Below are 19,662 nucleotides of genomic sequence, written 5' to 3'. Positions count from 1 at the left end.
ATGTTAAGGAAGCAATAAGATGTTCAGTGTCAGAGCAATATAGATAATAACTATTATTATTAACTGTGTGTATGTCTTATTATTAACTGTGTGTATGTCTTATATGTGCTATTATATTAAAGTTAGTGGCCACAATCCAATACAAAATGTGTACTTAAGCCTATTGAAATGTTGGATTGCAACAAGATCTGTCTCTTTGTATATTAAATATAATATTTAATTGTAAAATGCAAATTCAAAGAGGAAACATGGTTTAAGAATGTAAAATTCAAAGAAGTTATTAATTATGAGACTAATGCATAAACAAAGTAATAAATAATCCAAAAATTTTGAATGTTTACTGTAATCTTTGAGAACTCCAAAATAGAATAATTATATATTCATCAGATGTTTTAAAACATTCGTGTGTGTGTGTGTGTGTGTGTGTGTGTGTGTGTGTGTGTGTGTATATATATATATATATATATATATATATATATATATATATATATATACATATACCTATCAGATTTATATCTGCAACAAAGAACTGTCTACCAGGATGTTGGCAGTTACTGGTAAATGTGACCAAAATTTGTAAAGACCCATGGTGACACATTAGACAGAATTGTCTCAGGTTAAAACAGAGGTAAAAGTGTTCATTAAATTAAAGCTCTCAAAGCAGAAGTTTTTTAAAAAACAAGGTTTTCAATGTAAAATGAATTCTCCAAACTACTGTCTTCTATGAAACCCACCAATCTACATTTTAGAGAGTCAATGCCTGAAATTAAAATTACAAATACTCTTGCTCCATTCACTGGAATCCTCTGTAATGTCCGATTCAGAGGCTGCATTTTTTGAAATGTCGGCCAGGCTTCAATCCTGATGTCTGCAAATAAATGGGGCTTTTATGGAATTTCTATGTAGCCCTCTCAATCAATTACAAGAAGCACAAACTGGGAAAATGGTTCTCTGTCTCCGTGTTATGATCTTTACATGCGGACCATGTATGATGTTATGACCTGACAAGGGTCATAACAGGAATATGTGTTTCCTGTTAACTCTTCCTATACTATGGAAGGCCCAGACTAAATACATGGATTTGGTTCTGAGGAGTGTATACACACAAATAAACCAATGATATCCTTTGGTAATGTACAAGCTTGAGTCACTCAAGGGCCAGTTTCGGACTTCTGTATATTCTCTCCTTGAATAGCTGGAATCCAGCCTGGGAGTGTGGTGGAATCAAAAAGGAATTTTGGGATTCACAAAGTTCAGAAAAGATGGATACCAGAGATAAATGACACGGGAGTACATGTTCAGGATTTATTTCAGAGGCATCAAGACTGTCTAGACCTCTTGTAGAAAGAGTCCCCTGCTCCAGTCCTGTACACACTACAATTCTGGCTTCATAGCAATTTCATGACCTCAAGAAGAAGGAAAAGTATTTCCTCACACACTCGACCTCTGAGAACCTTCAATATGCTTAGCATCCTCATTGAGCTCTCTGATTTCAGGAATAGCATTGGGCATGGCAAATGATGCTAGGTCTTTTTTTAAACCATGAAAAAAACGTCAAGAGATGTTGCTAAGTACAAGGTAATTCTTCAACAGTGACTGACAGCCAGACTAACAGTGCACTAGTGTAATACACAAAGATGAACCCACGCAAAACAGTCATGCGGCAGAGCAGATGCTCAAGTTGCTCAGTCTCCTGAATTCTTGTTCCAATTGTTCAAGTATGTTTCTTGCACAAGGACAGTGAATAGTTTTACATCATTCTCTGAAGTATCCATGGACTGAGGAAGAGGTTTCAAAGCAGGAAGTTGCACAAACACAGCCTGTAGCATCTGTGTAACGCTAGTCTGGAATGAAGGCTCCTGACTTAGTGAAACTAGCTAGCACAACCACCTGCACTAGTGTAACATCGTTGCACTAGGGCAGCCAATGAATCCACTTTCTAGTATGTATTATTCTAGTATGCACCATCAGAATTAATACTATTAATGGGTCATTTGATTCTGATGCATCAAAAATATAATTCCAACGTATATTCCTTTATAACTGTTGCCATATGCATATAAAATGTGGGAGATATCTATCAGTGCAGGCCCTGTTTAGGCTACTGGTCACAGTCATAGCTTTTCAGGTAGTTGCACTTGATACCAAAATATTGTCCATGCCATGTTCAACATCTGGCAACGTGTTTAAGGCACACTGTACCAATGTGACTGGAATTAGCATTGGCTGGATAAAAACTCATGACTTCTCTGGGCTGAAGTCATTGAGTGAACAGATCTTTTATTTTGAGGTTCCATTTTTATACTACTATCTCCATTTCTACCCAATAGAAAGCCTCAATGGGATGTTCTCTTTCAGTTTATCCATGTTTTGTAGGTGCTGAAATAGTTTCTTGCATATGATTCCTTAACATGTTAGCATAATAATTTTTACTGAGCTTAAGTTTCTTCTGTAGAAGCTGATATTATTTTGAGAAGGCAACTCTGAAATAGCTCTGACAATCGTGATTTACAATAGTAACAAAATTAGTAACAAAATGCAGGTAGCCATGATGTTGGTCCATTTGAAAAACTCAAAAGCAACACTAGAGTAACACTAGAAACAACTGAAACAACGTAGTAGTGATCACAGTAGTGAGTTCTGAATTCACCATAACTCTTGTTCAGGCTAGATCACAAGCAAAGCTAGCTATAGCAAGCAAAACAATAAGGAAGGGAGAGGATTATGAAGCTTCACAGAAAAGTCCAGTTTGCAGATTATAACAATCATGTTACTCCTAGGTAAGTGTGCATCTTAATGTAGAAATCGTAAGCCTGTCCATATTTACTGAGAAGCAAGTCCCCAGCTTACTACAGTTAAAAGTGTGTTTAGGATTGTCTTAAGCTGCAGTCCTATATGCACTTACAATGGACTATGTCCCATTGTAACTAGCTTTCTTGTAAGTAAATAAGCATAGGACTGTGTCGTTATCTATGTTAGACTGGGAAAGAAAAGAAATGTTGTGTTGGTGTCGACTCCTGGCAACGACAGAGCCATGTGGTTTTCTGGGTAGAATACAGGAGGAGTTTACCAAAAGATTCCTGGCTGCAGCAAGGCATGCTGGGATGCTCTACCTTTGAATACATGATTATTAATAGTTATTCTAGTTGACCTCTAGCACTAACACACATCAGTCTCTTGTTAAGCAGAAATAAATAGAAATATGGAGGTCCTTAGATCAGCAAAACTGCAAATTAGTTTTAGGAATTACACTAAGCTTGACTTGGACTGGGTTGGAAATTTAATCTTTGGTTATTTTTTAACAAGGAAACACTCTTATTCTTTGGGTATATTACATTCTGATTTATTCTATTTTATTTTATTTATTTTATTTCTATACTGATTTACCTTAGGAGAACTCCTCATGTCTGAAATTATGAACAGGAGAATGTTCCATTATACCTGTAATACTGATATGTACATTACCTTCTAGGGTGACTTAAAAAAAATATTTGACTGCTCATTAACTAGACTATTGATTCAGTAGTGGGATTCATGCCCACTTCTAGGAACACTAAATACAATGCATCACTTTATAATACTTGCAGATCCTGATACTTTTCCCTTTCAGGGTAGCTGGTGAAGCAGGTACTTTAATTAATATCTCATAGTTAAGTCAGCTATTGCCTGAAAACATTCCATACATTTCTGAATATTCAGTTTACTCATGGCTTCAGTCTGCTTTTTCAATACCTCTCTAGATGTATTATTATCTTGGCAGCGTGGAGAAGTTGAAACAGCGGTTACAGGATAGTTTTGGAAATTTCATTCTCACCAGCATATGTTTATATAAGTCTCTGAGATTTCTTTTAAAGTGTCGCAACAATAACAGAGTGATGGGAATGAAGTGCTTTTGTGATAAATGCAATCTTTTCACAGACACAAAAATCTCTGGCAGTGCAATAAAGGATTTAAATCGATATACTATTCCTATAAGGAAAATCTGTACTTTTATTATCATTCTATGTTTAATTGCTGCAAATAGCACATTATTTTAAAACATAAGCATTGCATATATTAAATCTAGTGTTCATGGAATAAATCATGTACTGGGCCAGGATTTTGAGTTTTGAGTGTTTGGATTTGTATTGGATATGGTGGATATTTCTACACCTTTAAACACAAGGAAAACACTATTTGTGAGTCATGGTATATGCTAGGTACATACATGTCCCAGTTTCAAGTCCTGGTTATCTTCACTATCTATATAGTTTCAGGTAGCAGGGCTGGGATGATCCTATGACTAAAACTGAAAGGATGTTTCTGGTCACTATAGAAAGAAGAGGGCTAGTCAGACCATACATGTTTGTTTCAAAACATGATTATTCAAAAGTCTCACTGAATAAAAATGGGCTCACTGACACCCAAGTAAGTGGACATCCTATTGTTGCCTTATTTTTACCCAAAGTTATACAGTACTTTATATCCTAACACATATAATTTTATGAGATGGAATTACAGAAGGTTTTACTGAGCATGAATTCCTTTCATTATAAACATAATTACCAGTATTTGCTAACATGAGGGCAAATTTGTTGGGTTTCTTCACTTTTCTTGCATTTATTTCAAATTTGGGCTGGTAGGATTTTGTCTGTTTATGCTTACATTAGATATTTTAACCCAAAGGGTTAAAGAGCAAAGCTTTTGAATCAGATTCCCCTAATAGTTAATCTCTCAACAGAAAGGCAATTGGGGGGGGGGGGGACAATCCAAGCTAGTACAAACAGACAAAAGTAAAGCAACAATTGCTTTTCTTTTTTATGTGGACCTGCTCTGTTCATTTCTCTTTTCAAGATAACACTAGCTGACACACTGTCAGATAACTATGTTCAACGTTCCACAGACTAACCATTCAGAGATGCATTTGAACTCTGTATATTTTCCTTTATCTGGTCCTCTGCTGGTGCATTTTGACTTGGCAAAATTGTCACTGGTTTTCTGAAACAAAACAACATTTTGGGAGAAAAAAGTGGGGGTGAACTGTCATTTCTGAATGCTTCTGGAAATCACAAAGCATGTGATGACATGACAGAACCATGCAAGATTCTGATGAGAACAGTTGTTTGCATATAAATCTTAACTGTTACCATCACTTCAATAAAGTAGCAAGGAGAAATAGATAGATAAAGCCCCAGGTTAATTTCCATCATTACCCAGCACTTTACACCCGCTGAAGAATTCCAAACATATAAAGGAGTGTCAATCTTTTTTTCATGAAACAGGAGTTTAAAAAAAAAAAACCCAAAAAAAAACCCGGAGAAGAGCTTCAAAGGCTGTCAGTAGGGAAGTCAGTCAATTACAGATCTGATTCACTTCTTAACCCCTTGAGGTATAAGGAAGCTTTTGGTGCAATAGCAATCATTTTCAGCATTCATTTGGATGAAAGGCCTGAAGTTTGCAACTTGATATTACAGGCATACATACTGGAGCACAAGGTAATGAAAGGAGTTGTAAAACGAGAGCAGGATATAATCAAGAATGTAAATTGATGAGAAACCTAAGGGAACACATTTTCATTTCTGGCTGCTATAGGCCATCTCAAGTGGGAGCTCCTGCTTGATAACTTGTAGCCAATTAAGTTCTCTCTTCCACTAAGCTTTATAAGGCTCCAGGTTTTTTTAAATAATATGGCCACATATTTTCCTCCTTGGGACGCCTGAGGTCTATCTAGGGAATTTTTCAAGACATAGCAAAACTAAGGTTTGTAGATGAACTTTTAAGAACTTAATGCATTAACAGTGTCTTTAAAGATGACCATCGTCTTTTTAACTGTCTTCCATAAAACCAGTAGATGGGATTCTGATGTGAGAATGTACACTGTATATTTAAATATAGCAGTTGGTGCATTTACAATTTAGTGCAGTCCATGCAGACTGCTTACGGTAATCTACATGTAGGTGGACAAAAGGGGCTAGTTTCAATATTGAATCCAAATTCTCATATAAAGCAGAAGTAGATGGTAACACAGATTACATCATCATCATCATCATCATTATTATTAATTCAATTTCTATACCGCCCTTCCAAAAATGAAAGAGAAATAATAAACAAGGAGAAATAATAAATAAATAAACTTTTAGGAAGTTCTTTATACAATCTAAAGTGTTGCTGTTGAATTATGTGCTAATCTCGTATGAAAAATATATAGTGGCTGACATACAGACCAGTTTACTCATGAGTAGTCCCACTGAAATAAATGGGACATTAATCATGACTAATGATTACATGCAGGGGAAATGTGCATATTGTTGTATAGCAACTGTTGTTGTATAACAATTGGTTTGAAATTGGAACATGAAGTAAAGCTTCTATTCTTGCATAGTTTTCTAGAAGATGTACAATCAGAGTGAGGCCTGAGGCACCCTTACCCTTGGACTTTCAGGCCGAAGTCCAGGGCCTCCACACCCCCTGGGGCAGCCCAAATCCTCTTTAGTCTGTCCCAGGTGGTGTGGTCATGTTAATAATGTGTAAAAATACTGTGAAATACTTTCACAGTTTGTGTGTGTAAGGGGATAATGCTTAACTTGCAGCAGTGGGGCGGCGGCGCTCTAAAGGCCTTTAGGTATAGGCTCTAAAATTACCAAGGTGCACCTTTGAATAAAGCTATAAGATTATCAGTGAATCTGAAGGTAGAAAAGATATCTATTTCAAAAGACAACATTGAAGTTTACTGTTCTGAATGTATTCTGAAAAAAGCTAACCTATTGAAAGACAGTTCCTTACCTATACTGTACAACTTTGGGTACTTGGCAGAAATCAGGAAAACAGAAAAAGAAAATAAATTCATGCTACTACTTTGTTCTTCATCAGCTCTTCTGAATGTCTTTTATCTCCTTTTCATACCTTGGCTAGTGATCTAATCTCACCTCACTGTATTGCAAACTCTAAGGGGATAATCTGTAATCCCTAACTTTATTTGGGCCACAATCCCATTCAAGGTAAGGAAACCCCTCTGTTCTGTTCATTAACTTTAATATTCTTAACTAAGATTTGCTTTAATGATAAAAGTAACCAAGTGCATTGGGGTTGTTATCAAGAGAAATGTTTTATAGTGTATGAAAACCTTGCAGCCATTCCCAATCCAAATCATTCCATAACCATAAGTAGCATACAGAAAAAGTTTATTGGTCTATTCACTCTAAGCAAGCAAGTGATAACATTAGAAGCATTTCCATGGAATAGAATTTAAAGGAAGGGTGCTTAGAACTGGAACTGAAATTTCAACATTCAGACTACTGTCCTTTACACAGTTACACAAGCTTAAATTCCATTAAAGTATGAGCTACAACTGTGTACAGGAGAACAACGTAAAGATCTGTGTGTGTTGTGTGTGTGTGATATGTTGTAGATGATTTTGCTGCTTTGTTAAACATAAACTCAAATCTTTAAATAGTTCAAATGTGTAATTAGAGAATAGAATGCTAGACTCATTGTTCATTTTGAAGAGGGGGGCATTATGGCAAATACTATAAAGATGGTTTCTTACTTCTCTTTTGAGTTCTTAGCACATTGCCCTGCATTCCAAAAGGATAGCCCCAATGCCCTAAGATGCTAATCTGCTACATTGAGTGTACAATGATCTTGCAAATACCACAGCAAGCAAGATTGCTCCCTGCACAGCAAGACTTTTGTAGGTAGCTTATTAATTCCAGCAGAAGGTTTTAGCCATGCCAAGAAATCATCAGATGCCTTATTAAAAAATTCAATATAGTCCCAATACAAAAGACAACCAGCTCTTGAAGCACAGGATATTCTTCTTCAGCAGGATTACAGTATACAAGAAACAACTGATGGCATGCAGGTATTTTTCTACTATACACTAAACATTTTTTTTAAACTTCTAAGTCATTGCTTTTGTATTAAAATCCTAAGCACTGCAATAAAATCTCACTTGTGTAAACTTCTGCATTCTGGATACATATTGATTGTGGACGTGCCTTTATGATTTATACTGTTCCTTCCACTCTTTTACCATCTAAGACCAATCCCTTAAAGTTGTTGGATTTGAGAAATAATTATAGCATCATATAGTCAATGGATTATTGTAATAGATTAATGTTTAAATCTGAAATGCATTTATTTGAGGACAAATCTGTGGACTGATTTGTTTCTGTGCTGATTTGTTTGACTGTTTGAAATTGCTGGTGTAGTCAAACTTATTGAGATGCATTTACACTACTACCAAATGCATGGAACTATCCACAGAATAATGCTGGACTTGCTCTAAGATATGTGTATTCCATTCAAAAGTGCTTGTTTCATATTTCTCACTATAAATGTTTACACTTAACTAAATGGCAACTGAATTTGCTTTTCAATGGCATCATTGTGACTAATGGCTATACAGTTGTTAGCTTTTGTTTTTGTTTTAATGGATCTTTTAGGATCCCATTTTTATTTCTGTAAAACCCCTTCCCATAACAATGAGTCAGGTTTTCATTGCTAGACATACTGTTAGCATCTCTATTAAATATACGTTTATCTAAAGGGTCTATATGTTTGACAGGCCTATAAGTAAGAAGGCCTGCACTTGTTTATCATGCTGCAAAGAAAAGAAAAAAGTGACCTTATGACATATTGTTTCCCCCTTTAAAAATCCACAGCTCTGCTCTAGGGAAATCACTTAATAAAGCCCAAGGATGGAACCCACTGACACTTTTGGAGTTTTCGTTTGGTGGGATCAACAACTGGCACTCAGTCTTAAAACACACCCTGGGCGGGGTGGGAGCACCTCTTCTTCTTCTTCTTCTTTTAAAAGGGGGAAATAAAATGTGATTGGAACTAGGAGGCTGCAATTGCAGTCTAGAGAGTCTCTGATAACATCTTCCTTGCCATTGTGCATCTGGATAATAGCTGGCTGAATCACCATTAGAATAACAGTCACTTAAACAATTGCAACTGTGCATATAAGTAACAAAAGCATTAAGACACTTGGCATCACACTCTTAAGAGGCAAGGCTGATAACAGTAAGCATCATTATTGCGCGATCTGATAATGAGCAAGGAGGAGAGGTATTCCGTGACTTTAGAAGAATCAGACTTCCTACCTTTCTTGGCAAGATAGCTGGAAGGTATGTCCCTCTTTAAAGAAAGTTGTAAGTAAAACCAGGCAGCAGTTGCAGTAAATTGAGTCCTTTCAGTCAGTGTATACAAGCAGCAGTTCTGCTATGAGGGGGAGAAAATATAATGGGAGGAGCAGCTGTGAACGAGTGACCTCCTGAAGCGGAGTTCTCTTTGTGAATCGAACACTTGAGAGCCAGGGGCTCTGATTTGCATGAATTATCTCCACTTGAACAGAGACATTTAAATTTATCTGGCACAGTGGCCGAAGATGGAAGAGTAAGTGAGTGCGAGAGACAAGAGAGAGAAAGAGAGAGAGAGAGAGACGGAGGGAGGGAGGGAGGAAAAAGCAGACAAGTGATCGGAAAGCTTGGCTGGGGGAAGCTAGTTCAAGCTGAACTCGGCTTGTCTCAGAAGAACCACAGCTCCCTCTTCATGTCATAGTTGTAAGATAAGAAACACTGTCATGAAGGACCACTTCAAAGCAGGGAGCGGCGAGGAATTATCTTCCATTCAGTTTGGGCTTCTTCGTGAAGATTTAAAATTAGAAACTGCGTTGGCAATGAAGATAACAGCACTGATACACAATATCCCGCCTTAATGTAGCCCTTGAGGCTGTTAAAGGTGCTTCACATACATCAGCACAGTGGTTCTTTGAACAACCCTGTGAGGTAGGTTTATTCTCCCTGCAGGAAAGGGAAGGTTGTGCCTGGAGTCGGAGTCGACTCCTGGCAACCAAAGAGTCAATGTGGTTTTCTTGGTTGAATACAGGAGGGGTTTACCATTGCCATCTTCCGTGCAGTATGAGCTGATGCCTTTCAGCACCTTCCTATATCGCTGCTGCCCGATATAGGAGTTTCTCATATTCTAGGAAACACACCAGCAGGGATTCAAACCAACAGCCTCCTCCTCTCTAGGCAGGTTACTTCCCCACTGCACCATTATAGGTAAAGTGTGCTGTCGAGTCGGTATCGACTCCTGGCAACCCCAGAGCCCTGTAGCTGTCTTTGGTACAATACAGGAGGGTTTATCATTGCAATCTCCCAGAGCAAGCATAGTGTAGTGGTTAGAGTCCTGGACTAGGACCAGGGAGACCCGAGTTCAAATCTCCATTCAGCCATGAGAGTTGCTGGGTGACTCTGGGCCAGTCACTTCTCTCTCAGCCTAACCTACCTCACAGGGTTGTTGTGAAGAGAAACTTAAGTATGTAGTTCACCACTCTGGGCTCCTTGGAAGAAGAGCAGGATATAACTGTAGTAGTAGTAATAATAATAATAATACTATAATAATAATAATAATGCCTTTCAGCATCTTCCTATATCGCTGCTGCCCGATATAGGTGTGTCCCATAGTCTGCGAAACATACCAGCGGGGATTCAAAATGGCAGCCTTAGGTGGCTATTATCCCTGTAGTGCAGCAGATGAATTTCTTGGACTGAGAGGCAGAAGCTAGCCTAAAGGCATCTGGTGAGTTAATGGCTGGTTTGGACTGTGGACATTTGGTACAGAAGTCTTTTGCAGCAAAGTGAGGATGGGTACAAAACATTGGTCTGGTGTAGTAGATACATTGGCACAGGAATACTGCTGTGCTGATGATGTCTCAGCAGTACCAGTGCAAGGGTTAAAATGGGTGGAAATGGAAGCATGGCAGGGGAGAGGTGGAGTTTAGTTGGAATCCTGTGCTCACTCAGTTTCATTCCATCGTGGCAGTGGAATGTTATATGCTAGGGATGTGCATGGTCCGGACCGGTCTGGACCAGCACCGAGGGGGGGTCTACCTTTAAGGGTGGAGGGGGTAGAACTTACCCCTCCTGCCGCTCTTCCCCCTCCGGCGCTGTAGTTTGAAATGAAGTTTTGGGGGCGGCAGCGTTCCTCGCTGCCGCCCCTGCCCCCGTCGTCGCTTGTTAGTCTCTGTAATACCAACACGCATGCGCGCGTGGCGGCACGCGTGTGCCTGTCGCCACCGTGCATGCGTGCACACGGTGGCGACAGGCGCGCACGCCACCACACGCGCATGTGTGTTGGTATTACAGAGACTAACAAGCGACGACGGGGGCAGGGGCAGCAGCGAGGAATGCTGCCGCCCCAAAAACTTCATTTCAAACTACAGCGCCGGAGGGGGAAGAGCGGCAGGAGGGGTAAGTTCTACCCCCGCCCTTAAAGGTAGACCTCCCCTCGGTGCCGGACCGGTCCGGCTCCGAACCGGTCCGGAGGCCTCCAACATGGCCTCCGGACCGGTTCGTGCACATCCCTATTATATGCAAAAGAGAGAGTAAGGTTGGAATTTTACTGTGTAACTAAGCATTGTCTCTCTTCTTGCCTAAGATAAGGGCGTAGCAAGGTTGGAGTGGCCCAGAGATGAGATTTTAAAATGCCCCCCTCACTACTTTCCTCTCCTTCCAGTACAGGGCCTCTGCACACCCCAGGCCCCCAAGGATTTAAGTCTGATATTTCAAAATAAGTATGCTGCCTGGAAATATATTTCACTGAATACACACACGCACACTTCACAATATCCATTGCTCAGCTTTGTATGACAGTTAAGTGACATATTTCAACTACCTTCAACTGAAAGGAGCACCTAAGAGAAAGGAGCACTATTTTTTAGGGAAGTGCTTAACAAATCACAAAAGTACACTAACAAAAGCTGGTAATATACACACACTGCACTTTTTTAAAGCAGCAGAGGGCATGAAGAACCAGCGGAGAATTGTCCTTATTAAATATGAAGCTTTAAAAAATTGGAATTGAAGTTTTATCACATTTTCCCACCTCTTGGGTTCTACCAGCCAGCATGATGTAGTGGCTAGAGTGCTGGACTAGGACCACGGAGACCCAAGTTCACACCCCCATTCAGCCACTAAACTCACTGAGTGGCTCTCGGCCTGCCACTTATCTCACAGTCTAACCTATCTCACAGGGTTGTTGTGAGGATAAACACAACACCACTCTGGGCTACTTGGAGGGAGAGTGGGATAGAAGTGTAAAAACAAATAGAGTAAGAATACACAAATCTGACAGGAAGCAACAGCTAGTACGCAGAAGAAGTACTGTATTCTTCAATGCAGCTGCACTTCAGATATAACACTACTTGGAAAAGGCCACCACAGACACGAGTACAGTATAGGGGAAAGCCAGCTGCAGCAACAGAACAGACTCTTAAAATACACACAAATGAAATATAGTAGTCGTCAGCAATAGAACTACCAGAGCAACTTCTCTGGGGTACTGGTGGGAGTGGACCAAGTTTTAGGTCTAGGCCTAGCACTTCTCTGTAGAGTAGAAGTTAACTGGAGACCAATACAGTCATCATGTGACACACACACACCCTTCCCTTCATACAATAACTCCAGTGCAGGTCTCAGACAGCTGAAGTCTTTAAGTCTACCTTTGGCCCAGCCAACATTTCTATGAGAATATGGCTACAGGAGACAAGATATCCTTGAGAAGCCAAGCTGATGGATTTAATTCACATCTTTCTCTTAACTGACAAGTATGGACACTGTTAATTACAACTTCAGCACTCAAATTGCACTGCATGTTTGAGCTCTGTTCTTTCTAGTGCTCCCTAATTAAACACTGTAGACATTTATGTACTTCTAATTGTACAGTATGCAGAAAGTATTGGACACTCAGAATACAACTGACAAATTTCCCAGAGGGTCCCTCAACTCTCACAGACATATTTTTGGCAGGCACAGGAAGCTGCAGAGGAAAGGAGAGAATTGGTTAAAAAAATCACCTTCCCGCCTCCATGCACAAGCAGAAGCATTCCATTTGGACAAATCTTTGCTTGGATGCTGCCCATTGTTTGCAGCTAGTTACAGTCATCCAACATTTGTATAACATTTAATATTGCCAAGCCTCTCCATATTAATACTAAGTGGCCAACATTTTATTTTTTTTTGATCTGACAATCTGGGGGCTCACAGACAATCTGGGGTGTGGGGAGAGGAAACAATCTGATCAAGCGGACAGCAGAAAGGGGTGGCTTTGAAAGTGAAAGCAGGTGGGGAGCACATCCAACAAGAGAAAAAACCCCATACCATCCCACCCCACTGACAGGACTCAGAGAAAGGACACCTACCTCTCCCACTCAGAGGCAGTAGTAAAGCATGGCAAGGCAAGGCAAGGCATGGCAGCAGGGAGTCCCCCCGCCCCCCGTAGTGGCAATTTCACCCAGCAGTGGCAGCGGTGTTGCGATCTGACTCCCAGAGCAGGGCCTGCCCTGCCGTTCGGCCCCGGCCACGTCTCTTCCCAACTGCGAGACCCGCGCCTGTGCAGTGGAAAGAGCATCACTGTGATGATCAATCATCACAGTGACACTTTTCCCACTACGCAGGTGTGTGCCTTGCGGTTGGGAAGAGATGTGGCCGGGCCCGAATGAACATCATGGCAGGGCAGGCCCTGCTCTTGGAGTGAGATTGCTGCTGCCGGCGGGGTGGGGGGGGGGAGAAGGGATTTTTTAAAAAAATACCAGACTGCGTGGGCGTGTGGGCAGGGGAGTCATGTGACATGTCTCTGGGGGCCCCTCAAGGCGGCAGGCGCCGAGACAACTGTCTCCCCTTGCCCAATGATAGTTACAACCCGGCATACTTGCCTCGGTATGTATGTGTCTATGTTGGGTCCTTTGGGTGGAATCAGTTTTCAGTTCTGTTGACTGGTTGTTTTGTCAGTTCTGTTGGTTTTGCTCTCCCTCTTACAGAAATGACTGTTACCTTGATAGCTGGTGTTAAGAAATATTAAAGATGTTGTTTCTGCAACTAAAGTTAAGATTTTTGTTCAATTCATTATAAATCAAAGCATCACTCTGGAACACATCTTCCTCAGCAGCTCCAGGCATATTGGAGGACAGGATTCCAACTGTCTCAGCAACAGTCATATATGAGCTGTCATTGTACCTGAGTTAGTCAGAATCCTATCATTCAATATGCCTAAGGGATGCTAAGGGAGTAATCTTGGTCTCTCCTTCTCTCCAATGGGAGGCTACCTGCTGTTACATTACTCTGCACTACCTGTTACACTACCATTGTTGGCATAGCCACCATTAGACTGGGGGTGAGACAAATGTCTGGGGGCTTCCCAGAGCATCCCCCTCACTGGGAGTTCCAAGCTAAGGAGAGAAAAGCCATTGAAGGAATTGCTCGCTGACTGGCCATGACACTGCTTGCTGACAGTGTGACCACGACTGATGCTACACCCCCAGCCATCAATGTGATTCTGACACTGGCACAAGGGGCATCGCCAGCATCCAAACACAGAAGCGCTGCCCATTGCCCTTTCCCAGAGTTAGGTGACAGGGAGGATGCATAAGGGGTGACAGCCGGGGAGGGGGAGCAAAGGTGGTGGCAGCAGAGGGTCACCATCAAGCTTCCTATGCCCCTGTCTGCCACAGTATCTATGAATATATAGTTGGGAACTTCAGCAACAAGGAATTTTAGGGAAAGCACACTTCGCAAAAACAGCTAAGGACAACAACAAAGGGGCAGAAGAATAACCTTATATTCTCCGATTACTTACAGGTACTCTGTTTCAGACAAATCCACATGGAACCACAGCACGCCACCTATAAAGACCAACTATAAAGACAATATATCAGTTGGAAATGATGCAGAAGAAAGCCTTCTCCATAGTAGCCACACCCCAGTGCAAAATGTGGAACTTCCTGCCATTTGATCTATTAGACTTAAGTCCTATTCACACATTATGTTTAATGCTTGTACAATGTTCAGTCATTTGAGGAGCCTGTAACAGGCTTACTTTTACAATGGACACACATACTGTATACTATAGTCATTCACACAAAAACCATATACGTGTGTAAAGGCATCTGCAAAGAACAGGAACTCAACAGTGCTAGTGATGGTCTAGTATTCATGAGACTAGATAAAGCCAAAGTGTGCCGTCGAGTCGATTCCGATTCCTGGTGCCCACAGAGCCCTGTGGTTTTCTGTGGTAGAATAAAGGAGGGGATTAGCATTGCCATCTCCCACGCGGTATGAGATGATGCCTTTCAGCATCTTCTTATATTGCTGCTGCCCGACCTATACCAACAGGGATTTGAACCGGCAACTTTCTGCTTGTTAGTCAAGCATTTCCCCACTGCACCACTTAAGGTGGCTACCCATATGAATTCTTGCTTACAGAAGCAGAGCCAGATGGCAGCAGAAGAAGCAGTAGATGGAGACATAATTTTACCCGTACTGAGTTGTTAAGTATTGTCAGTTGTTCCAAAAGGTAAATATCCAAATGTAGACATCATAATGTCCATTTCTGGAACGAATGGAATGAATTACTTTTCTCAGTGTATTCCAAGACAAGATAATGTCTGTAACATTATGGTAGAAATAGTATCTCTATTTCTCTATTTTCTCTCCACAGGCCATCAGGCAGCTGTCTAACAGGCAAGGAAAGGATGAGCCAAGGATGTGGCATGCAGAAAAGAGAGGTCCATAGAAATCATTATCCTCCCAGGACTTCTGTACATTTGCAAGTTACTTGACAACAATTTAACAGATGAAGTTATGGGAAACACTGGGTCTACTATCTGTGTATCTTCTAGGGACCCACAAGACCTCCCACTCCTCTATGAAACTGTCAGAACTCATTCCACCACGGATGCTGTACCATAAAAGCTTCAACTGTTTCTTTGCTCTGATTATGTTAGCAGACAGAGACTCCTTTTTATACCACAATGTGGGTTCCACAATAAAAGGAGGGTAGTGATTCTACGGCCCAATATCCACCTGGCCATGATGTGGAGAAGGCAGGCTGATATAACAAGGTGTTGTCATTAACAAAGATAACATTTTTGTTAACAATAAAGATAACACTTGATGTTATGAGTAGTTTATCCACCTGAAAATGTTGCCTTTCGAAACAGGTATACACCTGGATACTGTTGTGGATTTTTATGGATACTGGTTTATTTATAGATAACATGTTGATTTGTGGAATTTCATGGTTTTCTATTCATGTATCATTTTCAGAATGGTTCTATCCACACATGCTGTTAGTTTACATATAGTATTTGTGTCTATTTCTATATGAGATATTAAATGCACAATTACTATTTTTTGGTGGATCTTTTTTGCTTTTTGTCTTGTTTGGCTGCAAAAGTAACCATCCAGACAGCCAATCAACATGACAGAGGTATGGCTGCATGGGATAACAGGACAAAACAGATACAGGTTTTAAATGAGTCTGAGAATTTCCTGCCAGTCACTCTGATTGGCTGCACTGTTTCAGAGTGTGTGTGTGTGTATGTTCTTCCTCTAAGTTTCTCCTATTGGGCACTAGAAGCAGGTAGGGATGTGCGAACAGGTTCGATTCTGACCTGTTCAGTATAAAACCGGTTTAGTTTGATGGCTCAATATCAGACCGGCCCCCCACCCCCGGTTCAGTTCTGTATCGAGCCAAATCCCACAGCCTGTTCAGGGGCTCCAAGTAAAATAAAATAAAATCACTAACCACCCAACCTGGGGGTGTGGGGGCGGCGGTTTGGGATGCATGAAACCTAACATGCCTGATCTGGTTTGAGTCCAGTCTGGACTCGAACCAAACCAGGCAATTCGGTTTTGTGCACACCCCTAGAAGCAGGGACTGCATTCCAGAGCACTTGTATGGTTAACCTGTGCTGTTCTACTGAGATACTCCATGGTTAGTTTTGAAATGTATGGTTGAGAGATCATTCAAGGGCTGGAGAAAGAAAAAGTATGTGGGTCATAGGTTTTGCCCCAAGAGACTATTTTAAGAGCTTGGTAATGGACAGTTAGTGTTGGATAGTACAAGTAAGACGAGGCAGGCTGAGTAGACTAACTGAGCGGTGTCACCATAATTGAGCATGTGCATGCAAAGAACACGTGCTGTAAGGCCCCAAAGAGCTGCCTCTGCTCTGCTGCCTCCCCCATGGGATGGTGCGGGAGAGAAGCAATGAGGAGTGAAGGGGTGGAAGGATGAAAAGCTGCAATGTGAAGTGGCGGCAGGAAGCAGCCAGGAATCAAGGGGTGCAGGGGGAGGAAGAAGTGTGGGATGAAGGGTGATGGGATGGAAGACACATGGAGCAAAGGGCTGTGGGGAGAGGGAAGCCATCAAGAGTGAAGGGGTGGTGGGGTGCTCTGGATTTTGCACCCAGGCTGCCTTCAGCCTGGCTACGCCTCTGCACTAACCAAGAACAGGAAGCAGGGTGTGAGTTGAAGCCAGCAGTATCACTCAAAGCCAAGCCGACAAACTAGGTATCAGGACTAGGAAGCAAGCCAAAATGCAAAGGCAAAGCCAGGAGTTAAAGCCAAGTAGATGAACCAGGAACCAAAGCAAGTGTCAAAGCAAAAGTCAGGATTCAAAGCAAGAATCATGGTCAGAAAACAAGCTGAAAGTTGAAGCCAAAGTCTGCTCAAAGGCAAGCAGGCAAACAAGGATCAGAAAGCAAGCTGAGAGCCAAAGCAGAGCAGACACAGAGGAACTGCAGATTCCCATACACTGGGACTAGAGCCTAGTCCAAACCAGAAGTCTTGGGATCCTTCCAGAACAGGAATGATCTAATGGCTAGCTAGTTGGAGCCCTGAGATCTCTAATTCAGTGGTCAGTTGGAGTTAGTGGGTCCTAAGATAGGGAAGTAGTATAAAGAGTATACGGCTTTCTGCCTTAATCTTGACAGTTGCTGGCACACATTGGGACCATACACATGACCAACCCTACCTGGGCTTGCACAGCCCTACCCAGGTAGGGCTGATTGTGTGGAGCACTGAGATTGGGACTGATCCGGGCACTGCTCTACCCAGGCTAAAAGTAAGGTAGGAGGGCATGAGCGTAAAACAGCAATTGTGTGAGGGGAGGCAGGTAGGAGCCTGCTTCCTGACCAGTCCTCCCCAACCCTGAGTAAGTTAGTGGTGTGAATGACATTATTGTGAGCTTAAGTTGTTGCCTTTTGGAGTTACCAACTAGCTCACATGCTTAATTCCTGTACATTTTTCCTTGTCCATGTGATCCCTCATTGCTTATCCTTGCAAAATGTTTATCTGATACAAATGTGTTGTATTGTTCACACATAGTTAGTGTGAAATTCTTGGTACTACTTCTGGACTTAAGCCTTCACTGGTATGTGGGGCTATCAGTATAGATTCTGTTTGCAGGCCATCTGCTCACTGGGTCATGGGAGATTATATCACAGAAGATGTGCTGTGAAATCTTATTGTGTCCTTTTGTGGATTAAATGTTGGTAGGTAGAGATTGTGTGGGAGTCTACAATGTCATCCACGACACTCACTGTATTCCACAGCACTGTAATTTCAAACCTATGAATCCATTTAGACACAATTAAAAAAATAAATTTCTAGGTATGTGCACTGACCTGCATGTACTTACACCTACTCATAGGCATTAACCACCTACAACTTACAGGCATTTTAGAACTCTTTATCACATTTTCCCCATCTCTCTACAAAATCTCAACGTTTGTTGCTGTACAGCCCTGCTGACTTATTGTGGGGAAACCAATAGGGTCATGCAGTATTTGCAGGACTGGACATTTATTTGAGTATGAGTGAATGCCTTAGCTGATGCATCTATCTACACTAGAAAGGGCTACAAGCACTTTCAACTTAGCCATGAATAAATGCTTCTTAGAAATAATCACATTTACAGTAAAAACTCACATCAGATAAATGACCAATTAGACGCTGAAGAAAGTGGGGAATATATTTAAATTCCCTAATAATTGCTCTTTGACTCAATAATTAGTAGCTGTCCATGTGCTATAAACAATCTCTAATAAAGATGCATTTCATTTTCTCAAGAAGATGGAGAGTGTAAGGGTGGAAATAGATGACTACTACTGACACAGAGCCAATTAAAAACCAAGCAAACAGTGAAGCAGCATGATTACTCCAATCTTGTAGCCACGTAGAAAGCCAAGTATTCCCGCACTCTCACAATGACTCACAAGCAAACAGCAGTTTGGGGAATGGGACATTTTCAGTGGCAAGGATCAAATATCCTCTTCATGTACCATGATCCTAATCCTTCTTGGACTATTGCTATTAACTTCCAAAAACACACAGTGCATATAACTGGTTATATTCATTTCTGTTATAAAACATCCACACACCTGATATTTTCATTTCATGTGTGAATCAACATTCACGGACATTTGGACATTAATGGAACATATATATCTAACAGTTACTAGGCTTATTTTCACACCAATGTGAAGAAGAATATTTAAGTACATAGGCAGTGATATGTACAATAAAGAAACACACTCTCCCTAACATCACCAGCTTAATAAAGGTCTTGAGGCTCTCCTAAAATATCAAGTGGATTCTAGAACTCAGGCAATTTACATGTGAGTAATCAAGTAATGTGACATTGAGTGATGAATACACAGCAGTCAGAATGCATCTATATATTTAATTCTCTAAGGCATACCCGTGGCTAATCCTGTGTGTGGCAAACTCTCGTGAGAGTTTGCAAGCAGAAGCACCTGATTGGGCAGTGGGGATTCCATATACAGAGAGGGAGAAGGAGCCTGTGAGAGCAGAAGCACCATGGTGATTGGGCAGTGGT

General features: G+C 41.2%; 2 long non-coding RNA genes across 2 annotated transcripts in view; one reads left to right on the top strand and one right to left on the bottom strand.

The window, feature by feature from the left end:
• LOC128352897 (uncharacterized) overlaps positions 1 to 9,370 on the bottom strand; it is a 244,597-nt gene extending 235,227 nt beyond the window's left edge. The window contains exon 1 of the long non-coding RNA XR_008320690.1: positions 9,087 to 9,370. This is a non-coding gene — a long non-coding RNA (uncharacterized LOC128352897). The remainder of the gene's footprint in view (positions 1 to 9,086) is intronic.
• LOC128352896 (uncharacterized) lies at positions 5,612 to 16,174 on the top strand. The gene is made up of 2 exons (XR_008320689.1): positions 5,612 to 5,739; positions 15,481 to 16,174. It is a non-coding gene; the product is annotated as an uncharacterized LOC128352896 (long non-coding RNA).
• Positions 16,175 to 19,662: the final 3,488 nt, after the last annotated feature.

This window comes from Hemicordylus capensis, chromosome 4, assembly GCF_027244095.1.
Source record: "Hemicordylus capensis ecotype Gifberg chromosome 4, rHemCap1.1.pri, whole genome shotgun sequence".
Taxonomy (NCBI): domain Eukaryota; kingdom Metazoa; phylum Chordata; class Lepidosauria; order Squamata; family Cordylidae; genus Hemicordylus; species Hemicordylus capensis.
Note: the sequence above shows the minus strand (reverse complement) of the source record. Positions and strands in the feature narration are given on the sequence as shown.